Here is a 10,657-nt window from a genome sequence, read left to right on the forward strand (position 1 = left end):
TCCACAGTCTTGCAATAAATCTACCTCTGAACTCTATTACTGACGGCATCTTGATTGAAATTAATTAACACCAAAGTGCTTGAAAATGTACCTCATCAAAAGCAGGGTAATCTGTTAGGTTTTATTTATTTAACCGGCAGCTTTGCAGGTTTTAAAAAATGTGCAGTTGTAATAACTAAAAATAGAAGGAAAGGTGTGTGGTCTGCGCCACCCTACAATGTGAACCCCCCACTTTCCAAACAGCTTTCAGTCCCAAAAGGCAAAAGTTGAGGTCTGGCTCATCTGTTGTAAGCAAGTCAATATTACATGTACCATTATTTTTGGATATTAATCTAAGGCTGAAGGCTTGTCAGGTCTGGAACAAGTTCAGAGCAATTCTGAAGAGGGCAGAGAAACTGGTTTGCTAGTTAGATTCCCAACAATGGTGACATGTTATTAAGTAGCCAATGCTGTAATCTTATATCTCTTACTTGGAAGTAAGCCTTATTGAACACTATAGGACTAACTTATTTCTGAGCTGACATGTAAAGCAGGAGTGAGGAAGATGTAACTCTCTAGATTTTGTTGGCCTTCAGCTCCCAACAGCACAGCCAAGGAAATTTGTACCCTAACAACAACTGACCAGGGTGGGGGGCACAGGTTCCTAGGGGTGTAAGAAAGCAGAGATTTCCATTCAGACATGTATTTGTTGCAATCAGTCCTGTTTCTGTTCTGCTGCAGTTTGGTTTTTGCCAAATACGACATTATTTGTCACTCTGTCAGCTATTTTCTTTACTTTGAAATGAATGTAAGTTACATAAATACTTACACAGCTTACATAAATTGTAAGTAACTATTTACATAACTTACATTCATTTCAGTGTACTAAAACATGCCATCACCTTGCCAACAAAGGTCCGTATAGTTAAAGCTATGGTTTTCCCAGTAGTGATGTATGGAAGTGAGAGCTGGACCATAAAGAAGGCTGATCGCTGAAGAATTGATGCTTTTGAATTATGGTGCTGGAGGAGACTCTTGAGAGTCCCATGGACTGCAAGAAGATCAAACCTATCCATTCTGAAGGAAATCAGCCCGGAGTGCTCACTGGAAGGACAGATCCTGAAGCTGAGGCTCCAATACTTTGGCCACCTCATGAGAAGAGAAGACTCCCTGGAAAAGACCCTGATGTTGGGAAAGATGGAGGGCACAAGGAGAAGGGGACAACAGAGGACAAGATGGTTGGATAGTGTTCTCAAAGCTACCAGCATGAGTTTGACCAAAGTGTGGGGGGCAGTGGAAGACAGGAGTGCCTGGCGTGCTCTGGTCCATGGGGTCACGAAGAGTCGGACACGACTAAACAACAACAACAAAACATGCCATTAGTTACGGTATTGTCTGCAGACTTAAAAACCCCAACCACAGTGTGAATGAACACTGCTCACATTTGGCTCAACTGACTTCTGCTCCTGGACACAGACAAAAATTAACAGTGCAGTCCTATGCATGTTTACTCAGAAGCAAATCCCACTGAATTGATTGCTCTGTACTCCCAAGTAAATCTGTGCAGAAATGCAGCCTTGAAATCAAATTAATGATCCTGATGGAATGGGTCTAGGGGTGAGAAACAGCAACTTCCCAGATAGGTTTTAAAGAGCACCATTTGGCCCTGTTCCACTCACACCAGCCAAATGCATTTTTAGTAGTTTCCCTTCCCAAGAGATTCTTAAGAACATAAGAAGTTAGTTAACAAACCAGCTCTGACCCTGCATGGACTAGCATTAGGAAAGATGTCAGGGGAGTTCAGGGGAGTTTGCAGCAGACAGACACTCAATTATAAAACTGTGAGAGCACAGGTCTAAAAATTCTTACAGATCCAATTTCAGTGGCATTTATTTACATACTTATTGTGTTGCTTTAAAACTATTTTGATTTACAGAAGCCAAGAAGGATGCATATGACATGGGTGTGGCCTCATATAGCCAACACGCTTAAGTCTAATGGATGCATGAATGGGTTAATGCTACAATGTAAGCTGCCCTGCCAGGCTTAGCTAGGTCATTTCCCCACCTTGGGAGGCAGGTAAACAAGGCATTTGTTCACCTTGAGTTGGTTGCTGTAGCTCAGACCACATGGCTCTTACAAGCCACTCTTCAGTTCCTAGAGCAATAATTTAGGAACTTTCACCACTGTAATTAAGCCAACTTTTACTCCCTGAGCAACTTTTTCTGAATGCTGTATGGAAAAGCACATGAATCTGACATTTGAAGGGTTTGTAAGTAAATGATTTTAACTTACCGAATGTGCAGTCTTTTTTTCCATGCTAGGGGAAGAGGGAAGTTTTTGCAACTCAGTTTTTGCAACTCAGAAGAGCATATTTTAAAGGTCTAATAGCCTGTATTTCCACACTTTGCTGCATGTTTTCTGATTTAAAATCTCTGCTGAGGTTCTCTCACCAAAGAGTACTTGCCCCAAACCAGGATCTTGGCATCCAGGGAATTCTCCTTTCTATACCTATTTTTTTTTCTTGTCACCAACAGGAAACACGTGACATTGCAGCCTGCCAAGGCTAAACAGTCTAAACAGGTCTGGGGCTCTAAGGAAGGCTACCCAGCCTGCTTTGCAAAACAATAAGAGTAAATGTTTTATATGCCTCCTAATTCCTGGGAAGGGATATGTGAGACCCTGAGTTCATTTTCGCAGATTCTTCTATCTTTGCAAGCACCACTTCCACATCTTCAGAACACTTTTTGTCAAAATGTAATTTTGCATTTATTTATTTTAGCTATTTTTGAACGGTTGCACATCACTGCATACTGCACACTATGCTTCTCATTCAAAAGGATACACTTCAGTGCAGTACTGTTAGTATCTGAATTATAAAATTGCATAGCAATTGCACACCGATCCCTTCTGAAAAGTTAAACAGCATAATGTAGATTACTACCACACCTCACATGTGCAGAAATAAAAAACAACACAAGCGTATAGCATTTTTTAAAATTTCCAAATAGTGAATGGGAGATGGAGAATGAGGGGATCCCAGAACTGTGCCTACTGCCCTTGAGGGGAAGCAATTGCAACCATCCTTTTTGAGATTTAGCAGGATCCATGTCCTCGGAAGGGACTACCTTGCCTGAAGATCTCATCCAATTCTGCTGCAAATTTTAATAGTTATGGACATTTTGTGTGTGTGTGTGCCCCTGGATCTATTTACTTATAATTTGGCAGGCTTCATCCACTCTGGAAGGGCTAGTATGTCTGCAAATTTCATTCACTTCTGTCTTTCATTCACTTCTCAATTGTGAATGAGTGGAAACGAAGCAGACTTGGACAAATCCTGGGCTGAATCAGACAGTCTACAAAGGCTGAGGGAGGCTATTTTCCAAAGTGCTGAATCGGAGTCCAAACAAAATATTGTGGTTAATGTACACCCCCACCAACTATTCCTGTACTCTAGTCAGATATGCAGCAGAAGGAAAACAGAGGTTCCTTACATTTCTGTTAAAACATTAGCCGTGGGAAGAGAGATGTGCAAGTTCCGTTACGAAGGCAAGCTTTTACAACTCCAGTTAAGGAACCTGGAAATCCATAATACTGGGGACGTTGGATATGCTTGGTTATTTGCTACTTTCCAACTCCAAATCTGCTTCTCTGTGACTTATTTATATTTGAACTTTGTTACAAGACAATTTGGAAATATTAAGCATTTACTCTGAAAAAGAGAGAGAAAGAAAAGATATAGATTTTCTTGTTTTGATGAGGAATTGGACTATTATGGCTATAAGAGGGTACATACTTCATTGTTCCTTGAAAGTGCAATATGGCAGTATATCCAAAATCCTTATATTCCTTTCGGCTTTTTAAATGTACCTATAACTTTAGCTCTCAGAAGTCACTAAGAAAACAAAACACAAACACAAACAAAACCCTGGTTCGAGCGCTAAAAATGTTGACCACAGCAGTCATCTGGAATAGTCTTCTTTTTCTGCCAATGAAATAGAACATTACTTACCAAGATTTGTCAGCCAACATAAATTATACCTTCTTTGCAGTTGTTAGAACAGGATAGAAAAACGGCATTGGCCTACTGAGTCATCCATGCTTCCTTCATTTAATTCATATGTTGCCAACACCTGTGAAAACAATCGGCATCAGAGGCTTAAACATTCTTTAGGATATGCTGAAGCAAGAACTTAGTTGTTTGAGTTGGGTTTTTTCTTTAGTTCTCTAAATTATTAGCAAATCTGAGAACTATGAAATTACTGTATATTTTAAGCAAGTTCGTTCTGGGTTTGGATAATTTATTAGGATGAGGAACAAACTGACACACTAAGGCAGTGTCAGGTGCCACAGGACTCATGCTAAACAAGGCACTGATCCTCTGGTCCACTAGATTGGCAGCCTTCATTCTAAACTGCCAGGTTCACACTGTGTTGCTCCCAGACATGCCATGCACCAACCCTTGCCTGTTCCAGGTGCCCATGTGCTCCACCGCTACTCCATCAAGCTGTCTCCAGTCTCCGTGCATCATCTCCTACCTCCAGGTTCCTTCAACAGAATCTCAGAACCCGAGGCTCCAGAAATCTGGTGATCCCGATAAAGGGACTAACACAACAAGCATCAGCACATGGCAACCTTAGACCCAACACCCTTGGAGGGTCCATCACTACTATCAGCCTTGGGGTGAGCAGTTGGGTCTGTGGCATTGCACAATGACCCTGATGCAGTGTCATTTCAGGGTATTGTGGAATATTTAAATGGAGTCTCCCTCTTAAATTTACCACTACGTCCCAAGCAATGTTATATCACATCACTTGGGAAGACAGGCTAACTAATGCCAATGTACTGGAAGAAGCAAAGATCACCAATGTCAAAGCAATGGTTGTTCAACATCAACTTCGCTGGACTGGTCATGTTGTGCAGATGCCTGATTATCGTCTTCCAAAACAACTACTCTATTCCGAACTTAAAAATGGAAAGCGTAATGCTGGTGGTCAACAAAAGAGGTTTAAAGACTCTCTCAAGGCAAATCTAAAAAAAAGTAGTATAAACACCGACAACTGGGAAACACTGTCCTGCGAGCACTCCAATTGGAGAACAGCCTTTACCAAAGGTGTCATGGGTTTTGAAGATGCTCAAATTCTGGACTAAAGGGAGAAATGAGCCAAGCAGAAGTCACGGTTTGCAAACCCTCACCATGAACAATTCCCGCCAAGAAACCTATGTTCCCACTGTGGAAGGACGTGTGGATCCTGAATTGGCCTCCACAGTCACTTACAGACTTACTGTTAAGACTGTGTTCATGGAAGACAATCTTACTTGGATATGTTGTTGTTGTTTAGTCATTTTGTCGTGCCCGACTCTTCGTGACCCCATGGACCAGAGCACGCCAGGCACTCCTGTCTTCCACTGCCTCCCGCAGTTTGGTCAAACTCATGTTCGTAGCTTCGAGAACACTATCCAACCATCTCGTCCTCTGTCGTCCCCTTTTCCTTGTGCCCTCCATCTTTCCCAACGTCAGGGTCTTTTCCAGGGAGTCTTCTCTTCTCATGAGATGGCCAAAGTATTGGAGTCTCAGCTTCAGGATCTGTCCTTCCAGTGAGCATTCAAGGCTGATTTCCTTAAGAATGGAGAGGTTTGATTTTCTTGCAGTCCATGGGACTCTCAAGGGTCTCCTCCAGCACCATAATTCAAAAGTATCAATTCTTCGGTGATCAGCCCTCTTTATGGTCCAGCTCTCACTTTGCCAAAGAAAAAGTAGACATCAGGGGCATCATGGCTTGCAGCTGGGGACCACCAAAGGGCACTTTACTGATGAACACCTCCGACCTGGGGCTGGCTCTGGCTACAACACCCTACCCTGTTTGACACAGAAGTATGAGGTTGTCCTAGCCTCCACCCACATCTTCTTAATGGCATGTTGAAAGATTCTCCCACCATTTGCCCTTTTATATTTCAGCTACTTAACTTTTCTGAAGGCCAGCTGTTTTTCTTAGGAGAGCCATTGTCCATCTCCCTGACTTCCAGGCATCCAGGAAAGGGACCCCTTGCAAGTTTTCATGTTTTCCCTACAAACAGCTGCCAAACCCTTTAGCCACTACAGAACAGCTGTATTTTGTTAGTTGTCCGTGCGTATGTGTATTTTTTAAAAGCCTTAGCAGGACAGAAAGAAACCACATTTTACTCTTCCTCCCTGATAAAGTCACTGCAAGTATGCCAGACAACTCAAAATGACACCATATTGTAAGGATAGGGGCAATGTTTTAATACAGGAAGGAAAATGCGCTTCATGTCATCATAGGGGTCACAAATCTATTTGAAGCAATGTGTCCTGCTATTGTGAAGTCAGCTTCTACACACACAGGCTGAGGAAGATGGCCTTGAAATGTTATTAAGGAGAAATAACTATTTGGTGTGGATTTGATAGAGGCTCCTAAGGTAAGCTGTGGCATGCTGTCTGCCACGTATACAACTGGTAAGTAATGAGCTATGAGAAATAACTGGTGGCAGCTGATCAAGTACCTATTTATGTCAGGAAGAAGTCAGGCCTTTCTGACTCAAAAGTGGACTTTCTAGGATGACCATGCCTGGCAAAGAATAGAGCAACTTGGGGAGCACATTTTCCTCCTGAATGAAAAAGAAGAGGTTGACTGTCCCAGAGATGTACCTCCAATTTCTATCTTTTTGTTCACACCTCTCTCTCTCTCTCTCTCTCTCTCTCTCTCTCTCTCTCTCTCTCAGGTCTTAGGTCCTTAAACTGAATTCAGTTCTCTGCCCATTTTTAGTAGCAAACTCCCCATTTTTGAAATTTTGCAAATGCTCTGTGCCTGTAAGAGGTGGTATGACAGGTTGTGTCAGACGAAAAGGTCAGTCTTAACAGAATTCCTACCTAAGTCTTCCACCTCCAAACATAACATTTCAGCCACGACTGCTCTCTGGCCTTCACATAGTAGACTGCTTTCTCTGACATCTGACAAATGTTGAAGTGGAGTGTAAAATATTGTTATCACATTGCCTTGCACGGGAAGCTGTATGGTTCTGTCACTTGCATGTCAAGGTGTCTGCATGCATTGTCTGCAGCCTTAATGTGAACCTGGAAATGGGAAGACAACCTTAGCCTTCCACCGACATGATTTCATAAATTATACTAACCTTAACTATTAACTCAGACTTGGGGGGGACACACCTGTCTTTCTTAAATCATGGCCTGTGCTTGTCTCACTTCAGCATTATCCCTGACCCCCTGGGTGATGCTGTGGTGTAAAGCACTGAGCCTCTTGGCCTTGCTGATGGGAAGGTTGGTGGTTCAAATCTGTGCGACGAGGTGAGCTCCCGCTTCTCTGTCCCAGCTCCTGCCAACCTAGCAGTTTGAAAGCACACTAGTCCAAATAGATAAATAGGTACCACTACGGTGGGAAGGTAAATGGCATTTCCGTGCACTCTGGTTTCCATCACAGTGTTCTGTTGTGCCAGAAGCAGTTTAGTCATGCTGGCCACATGACCTGGAAAGCTGTCTGTGAACAAACGCTGGCTCTCTTGGCCTGAAAGTGAGATGAGCGCCAGAACCCCATAGTCGCCTTTGACTGGACTTAACCGCCCAGGGGTCCTTTACCTTTTTACCTTTATCCCTAACCAGGCTGGATCTAGACACATCAAAAAAGTGATTCAGTTAAACGCGTTGTAAACTTCATCAAGGGAAATCCTTTTGGTGACAGACGGGACTCCACAGAACCATCTGGTGTCACAATGTTATAATATGCTCAAACCGTCTTGCTCTGGTGAGCGACCTGCCTGCTGAATTCTGCACCAGCTGAAGTTTCTGAACCGCCTTCAGAGGCGGCCCTACATATAATGCATTGGAGTCATCTAACCTTGAGGTTACCAGAGCATAGACAACAGTAGTTAGGCTATCCCTGTCCAGATAGGGGCAGCTAAGATGCTGTCCCCATTCTGAACAGCTCAGTGTTAACTCCTCTCTAATCTTCTTAGTTCTAAATGCTTCTGTAAAGTAACCGGCCAGGATTGCGTTGGTCCAAGGACATCCTGGTTAGTTCCTTTGCAGGACATCACCAGCGCCCTCAATAATTTCATTCCTTTCTCAGTGTGTTCTGGGCAGGGAATCTGGATGGCTGTGGTGGGAGGATACCACTAGGCTTGCTTGCTACCAGAAACTCTGAACCTATAGCAGCTGCATGCCAAGGGAGACATGGAAAAAGTACTGCTCATCTCAGAATCAGGATCCACTGATGACCATAGAGGGCAAGCAACAGAAACATTTACTTTCACAGACCCTGGGAGCCAACACAGTCCATCTGGAGAATTTGGGAGATCTTAGCTGTAACAATGACCTATCAATCTGAAAACTTAGCAAAATGGATCTCTGTGTATTTTTATATATTTGTGTGTGTGTGTGTGAGAGAGAGAGAGAGAGAGAGAAAGAGAGAGAGAAGAAAAGAAAGAAAGAAAGAAAGAAAGAAAAAAGAAAGAAAGAGAAAGAGAGAAGAAGAAGAAGAGTTTGGATTTGATATCCCGCCTTTCACTCCCTTTAAGGAGTCTCAAAGTGGCTAACATTCTCCTTTCCCTTCCTCCCCCACAACAAACACTCTGTGGGGTGAGTGGCAGTGGCGTAGCGTGGGGGGTGCCAGGGGTGCCGGCCGCACCGGGCGCAACATCTCGGGGGGCACGCTCGCTGCCTCCAGAGTCGCCGAAGAGCCTCGGGCGCAGGCTGTAGCGGAGCCGCATGTCTCACAGAACCGACGAGCTGTGCGCGCGTCCGGGCTGAAGGAGCCCGGCAGGCAGCGGCTCTCAGCGCTCCCCGCGGAGGACGCGCCAGGCAGCCCCTCCTCACAGCCCCGCCTCCGCCGGTGCTGCTGCAGCTGCTGGGCCGTTGCATTTTCCTCGCCTCTCTGCCCCCCTCCTCCTCCGGGCAAGCGGCGTCGTTTGGGCGGCAGCGCCAGCGGCAACTCGCAGGTTAGGGGTTGGGGGGGCGCAAAATACTTGCCTTGCCCCGGGTTAGGGGGCGCAAAATACTTGCCTTGCCCCGGGTGCTGACAACTCACGCTACGCCGCTGGTGAGTGGGGCTGAGAGACTTCAAAGAAGTGTGACTGGCCCAAGGTCACCCAGCAGCTGCATGTGGAGGAGCGGAGACGCGAACCCGGTTCCCCAGATTATGAGGCTACCGCTCTTAACCACTACACCACACTGGCTCACAGAGAGAGAGAGAGAGAGAGAGAGAGAGAGAGAAAGAAAGAAAGAAAGAAAGAAAGAAAGAAAGAAAGAAAGAAAGAAAGAAAGAAAGAAAGAAAGAAAGAAAGAATTCAGAAAGTGGACAGCCTTTGATCTAGAAAGGCAAGCTTTAAAACATTCAGCAAAGGCTATCTAAAGTTGCTAATGCCATCTGTATAGCATAGTTCCAGGCCAATGCAGTGTGTAACGTCCACAATCAGCCAATCTGGAAAAAAGGCTTCATGGATGCTATTGTGGTCCATAGGCTGCAGTTCAGCCAGAGCAACTCCCTCCCGAGTGTTGTGTCCCTGACACCTGCTTCCTTCTTTGGCTAATGATGTCGTGCTCTTCCAAAGTGTCTACGTGCAACCGCAGCAGGCTCTGCTGAAAAGAGGAAATCATGATTACCCTTTGCAGTGTGTCCTGATTGCCTCCACCGTTAGACACCTGTCTCGCTGGCAAACACCTTTTATATGGTAACCAGGGAGAAGCAGGTTGGCCTTTCAAATGCTGGAGGTGGCTGGAATCACTGCGATCCAGATGCAGGAAGCAAACTTCCTTGTTCCCCATTAACTAACTTGGGAGGAACATATTAGCATTCAATCAGCAGACCACCCAAAATTGTGGCACACTGCAGAGCAGCCCACCATTACACACTGCAGCAGAGTGTGGCGTTAAAAGCAATAAGCACACCACTGCTGCAAAGTTGTTGGGGTCAAGGAGGGCATTAAAACACATCTGGGAATTAAATCGTGTTCCCCTGTTTAACTCATCCTGAAACTGGGAATGCTGGTAGGTCTGTGGTCTATCAGGTTGCCTTGAAGCCCCTGACCATAGGAAGGCATTGCCCTCATTGACCCTCTTCAGCACCGTGTACACCCCTTAAATTTAGGATAACAGTTGTCAATAAAAATATTATACAAAAATAAAATAGGATAACAGTGTTGTCAAAATTCCTGTCATGAACTTTGATGACCAGTACTGTTTATTATTAATAGTAAGCATTAGGATTCGGTATTATTTGTGCTTGCTTTAATATGCTATAGTTCATTGCCCTGGATTCCTTTGTGTAAGAAAGGCAAGATGTAAATACTTGGCTAAATAAAAATAAATACCTTAAGTAGGAGGTGAGCATTCTGACCCCAGAGTCTAGAAGGAAGGGCCTTGCAGGCTCACAGGTAAGGCTGGAACTTGGATAGGAGTCTGTTGTGCTCCAATTTGACTAATAATAGCTGGAATAAGTAGTGATGTATGGAAGTGAAAGCTGGACCATAAAGAGGGCTGATCGCCAAATAATTGATGCTTTTGAATTATGGTGCTGGAGGAGACTCTTGAGAGTCCTATGGAATGCAAGAAGATCAAACCTAGCCATTCTTAAGGAAATCAGCCTTGAATGCTCACTGGAAGGACAGATCCTGAAGCTGAGGCTCCAATACTTTGGCCACCTCATGA

General features: G+C 44.4%; 1 long non-coding RNA gene across 1 annotated transcript; it reads right to left on the reverse strand.

Moving 5' to 3' along the window:
- Positions 1-2,953: 2,953 nt before the first annotated feature.
- On the reverse strand, positions 2,954-4,114 carry LOC308585876. Its single transcript, XR_014007658.1, has 3 exons — positions 3,992-4,114; positions 3,776-3,874; positions 2,954-3,691 (listed from the first exon to the last, which is right to left on the reverse strand). It is a non-coding gene; the product is annotated as an uncharacterized lncRNA (long non-coding RNA).
- Positions 4,115-10,657: the final 6,543 nt, after the last annotated feature.

Source organism: Podarcis bocagei (genome assembly GCF_964188305.1).
Source record: "Podarcis bocagei genome assembly, chromosome: 4".
NCBI classification, from domain to species: domain Eukaryota; kingdom Metazoa; phylum Chordata; class Lepidosauria; order Squamata; family Lacertidae; genus Podarcis; species Podarcis bocagei.